This window comes from Palaemon carinicauda, chromosome 7 (genome assembly GCF_036898095.1).
Source record: "Palaemon carinicauda isolate YSFRI2023 chromosome 7, ASM3689809v2, whole genome shotgun sequence".
Taxonomy (NCBI): Eukaryota; Metazoa; Arthropoda; class Malacostraca; order Decapoda; family Palaemonidae; genus Palaemon; species Palaemon carinicauda.
The window spans coordinates 135,741,366-135,746,365 of record NC_090731.1 but is presented as its reverse complement, the minus strand read 5'-3'; the positions used below and the strand labels follow the sequence as shown (position 1 = coordinate 135,746,365).

General features: G+C 34.4%; 1 pseudogene; it reads right to left on the bottom strand.

Moving 5' to 3' along the window:
• Positions 1-2,744, bottom strand: part of LOC137644551 (acanthoscurrin-1-like) — a 12,616-nt pseudogene extending 9,872 nt beyond the window's left edge.
• Between the last annotated feature and the right edge of the window lie 2,256 nt (positions 2,745-5,000).

Sequence of the window (5,000 nt, the reverse complement as noted above, 5' to 3'; positions counted from 1 at the left end):
AGATCTCATGGACCGAGGGAGTAGCAAATGAGGAGGTATTGAGAAGACGGAATCAAGAGAGATTACTTCTAAAAGTGGTAAGGAGGAGCAAGATGGAATTTAGGGGACATTTAATAAGAAGGAACAAGATCGAACTTTTTTGTCTTACGGGAAAGATAGAGGGGAAAAGACCAAGAGGTCGGCTAATGAAAAGGTTTCTCGACAGCTTACTGGAGGATGTAAATGAGAATGTAACATTTGGACAATTTATAGAGAGGTAGAGACAGGTCCAGGTTGAGGCAATTGACTGCCCACGTCGAAGACATGGCACCTAGATAGATAGATATATATATAGATAGATAGAGAGAGAGATAAATAAATAGATAGATAGATCTAAGGATATAACGATAGAGACATCATACCTCAGCAATGAGTGGTTAGAGTATGAGAATCAAGAAAATCTTTTCAGAAATTCCAGTGTTACGGGTTAATCATCATAAAAGGTCTCGAAAAATGAGTTCTGGATTACGAGAAATTTCTTGAAAATACTTTTCAGCGTCGGAAACTTTTGTTAAATGATAATTTTCTATCACAGGAATCCTAAACGAATTAATTTCATGATAGGTTTGCTGGTGTTCTAGTGAGTTTCATACTAATAGCTGTCCTTCACATGTTACATATTACCTCAAACCGGTTCATGTAATATACTTTTATTAGCTTACAAAGTTGTATTGGCAGAAGACAATATAACTGATATTAATAGAACTTTAAAGCTACATGTATCATTAGCGGAGCTCTTCTTGTTTCTTTTGATGTTTATGAATGCCTATATTCCCCTGTTTCTTGATTCATCTTTTTTATTTATTTACTGTTTCATCTATAGTTTTTTAAGTCTTTGTGGTTGATCGTGGTGGACTAGTTAAGCTCGCAATATTAATAATTTCTGTCAACTTTAGCTATTTGCTCCAAGGCATCCACATTTAGTGGTAACATTCAACTTCATGATAAATCCTAAATAGGATTATATCGAATAGTATCCACGTATCCTTACTGTAATTATAGTGTGGTTTAATTCCTAATACTAACCAAATTGTAGAATAGCACTTAGTACTCTTTTGTACTTCTCATTCCTCGTAGTATCCGAAATGAAACTCTGAATACCTTTAGCGCTGTTTTATATGGTCAAGACATCGTGAATATACCAGGACAAGGGAACAAAAGTTCCAAGGTACCACCGACGTCACTGCACTGGAATCGAAACCTTTCAAAGTAGGAGGAAAAAATTGCCTGCATAAAAAAAAGAATCCTTTGTGCAAGAATTCAGGTATGATGTACAGTAAACATTCACAATTTGAATAATACTCATGCAGGAGTACCAGTTGTTATTGCTCCTCTCTTTATGTGAAAATAGGAGACTATTTTCAATTTCTCTATCATGAAGTTAGTGATTAATAAACTAATATAACTTTTAAATATTCGTTGATTACCTAATAAAGAATGTAAGTAAAGGGCAGTCACTTTGAATTTCAGTTGAAATACTCAGAGAAAAAAACTGATTTACTTCAAATGCTTTTAATTGAAAATAGATGATGCTTTTCCTTTTGCAATATTCTTTGCATGGTGAGACAATAGTATTAGAAATTTATTATTATCATTTCTAATAATTGTACAGGAAGATTTATCACGAATACATGATTCATATTGATTAATGTGGTTAATAAAAGTGAAATACATATTTTGAGAATACTCTCATTTATTTACTTTCAAGAAGAAAACTAGAAAACTATCTCTTTTCTCTTAACCATAAAATCTGCCTCCTCCAAAATGACCTCCAAAGCCCCTGTGTCCACCGAAACCTCCGAATCCTCCAAAGCTACCTCCATGATGGCCACCAAATCCAGAGAATCCACGGTGGATTCCTCCAAAGTGACCAGGATCTGCTTCAGGTTCTGGGTCGGCAAGAGCCTCAGGGTTGGCTTCAGGCTCAGCTACAGGGCTCCTTTTTCCACGGTATCCTCCATAGCCACCACCGAATCCATGTCAAAATCCACGTCCACCGAAATGGCCACCAAATCCACCGAAGTGGCCACCAAAACCACGGTGGAGTCCGCCTCCAAAGTGACCTGGTTCAGGATCAGCTACAGGATCAGCTGCAACCATCCCAAGAAGGACCACAGCAAAGGTGGCAAGAATTATCTGAAAAACAAAAAATTGAAAAATGTCATGATAATTCCAAGTAAAAAGGCTAATTTAGTAAAGATGAAATAAAGTGTGATAATATAATTGGTCCATATCAAAAATAAAACTATGACACCATTTAAATAAGCATCTGAATTATTTTTAAGCAATCTGCTACTTATTTCTATATTCGTATTCATTTTGATTAGAAAATAAACCTCCAGAAGAAAATCACAGTATACACAATGTGCAAAATAAAAAATCTAATAATATGATTTAGTACTAATTCATATTTCAAAACTCGTGCGATCCAGATTAAAAAGAAAATGGTGACTACATTATACGACATATTATTACATATATACAAACAATGGTAAATGCAGAATTACATTTTTATTTTATGTTGAAGATCTAGTTAAACATTGTTTCCTAAGTATAAATCAATATTTGGTTTTGATAAATTTTATGCTTTATTAAATCTTTGTAATATCATATTACATTATTTGGAGAGAAGGATAACCTCAATGTACTTAAAGCAAAATGTAAAAAAATATATAGAAAATGTGTCTTCTTACCTTAGATATCATGGTGGGTTGCTCAGAGCCAACTGTGGAGAGAAGGACTCAGGGATCTCTTTATATACTGACTAAGGCAAATGTCCTTCGCACTGCTCTCGTGATCTTACGTCATCGCTTCTAAACAGCAAAAACCTTAAAAATAATGATTCTCTATTTTTATGCATTGAACTTTACGTAGATTTTATCTTTTTTGAATTATTTTCAATACTGTAATATTATCTTTTCTTTTAAGCACGCGCAAACTTACACTTGTAAACAAATAGTTTCCTGTTGGACTCTTCACATCTTGGTTCGAAGTTCTTTAGAAGATAGAAACTAGCCATTTTTGAAATAATTTTTTCATTCATTACTTTAGTCTTTCGGGCTATACTTCTGACAGTAGCGTGCGGTTCAAGAGTTTCATAGATTATGCTTTGAGGAACTCATCAGCAATATCCGTTAATTCTAGTTCGACCTTGTAGTGGATTTTCATAAGAGAGTCGACGGTCGGTCATTCTATTCCTGAGGTATGTCTTCAACAATCTCATGACTGAAAACTATTTTTCAGCATCGGCTGACATGAATGGTAATGTACACACAAGGATCAACAGTGTGTAACATTTGTTGGGAAAAGCATCTGCTTCTGCATACGTCAACTTGTCCATGCGAGTCTGGAAGTGTGCCTTTGAAGGAACACCACATCATGTGCTATCATCTAAGCTCATTGCAAAGGAATAGCGAGCTTTGCATGTCATCTTGATTAAGATATTTTACACAAATGATAATAGGACTATCCAGAAATATAATAAAATTGTCAGGTAAAATACCATTCACGTATAACAAAGCAAACGTTTTTGGCTAGAGTCGAGAGTAAAAAGATTAACTGCCGATCTAAAAAAGTTGGTGTCTAACAAAATTCAAGAAACAATGTACAGCCCATCAGCAAATCCTAACAATAGCAATCAGAGATTTCTGACCTCAGCCAAAGGTTATTGATGTCATCCATGGCTTAAGATCTATCTGTGGTGGAAATTTCGTCAAAATCCATCAATTCGTTGTGACATTATCTTTGAAATGGCGAAAAATACTAATGAAAATCTAGTTCTGGATTCATATTTGGATCATCTACAAAACTTAATGGGGTCATCCATGACCTAAAATCTAAATGTGGTAAAACTTTTGTCAAAATCCGTCGAGTAATTTTGACGCAATCCTGTCCACAAACAAACGAAAAATCATCTCCAAAATTTCATGGGGTTGCCAATGACATAAGGTCTATTAAATTTCAGCAAATCCGTGGCGTAGTTTTGTCGTAATCCTGTCCACAGACACACGAAAAATACATCTTGGATCTTGAATCCATTTTCAGATCCGGATCATCTTCAATATTTCACCGATGAACTAAGGTCTATCTTTGGTAAAAATTACAGAAAAATCGGTTTGGTAATTTTGACGTAATCCTGTCCACAGACAAATATCCACAGGCACAGACAAATAAATAAATCGATTCGATAGTAATAACTCCTTGTCGGAGATAAATATCACCAAATGTTAAAACATTATTGTCAGAATATGAAAATATACATATTTTCTGTCAAATAAAATATTCAGCAAAAATAGGATATCAGCAGTAAAAATAATAACATACCTTATTTGTTAGTAGTAAAAGATAAATATAAACAGATTAACAGATAAAAAGGGGCGTAAAATTCAACGTCTTAAAACTTTTAAAATCCTATTGCAACCTTCTCCCTGGTATTTTAAAGAAGACTTTACACCTTTGATATAAATAGATTCAGTAATTCTTCAGTAATCAACAGAACTCTGTACTGTATATGTTACCTTTACTGGCTTTGTAAGATGGCTTGTTTTTATTATTATTCATTTATTCATCAATAATGTTTTTTTTTTTTTTTTTTTTTTTTTTTTATTGGCACTGTCTGCGTATGCATTCGGAAACTCTGCGACAGTACAAGTGGTGTTCTTAATATATTTCGAAGAATTATATCCTTCCTGGCTGCAAGAAAAAGATTACACATCATGGCTCTCTAATTATCATTAATACAGTGCTGAGATTCAGTCCTTCTGAAGGGCAGCGAATGGCCCAAGATCCCTCCCCAGCACCTACTGGAAGCAGGATTATTTTGGAATGGCATTTAACCTTGATCTCTCGTTAACTCAGTATCCTGAAGGCTATTTACTGTAAGGATGGAAAAACACGAGAACCGAGCTAAGTATAGAAAATTAGTTGATAGACTGACTTCTGAATTAATGGACTAAATGACC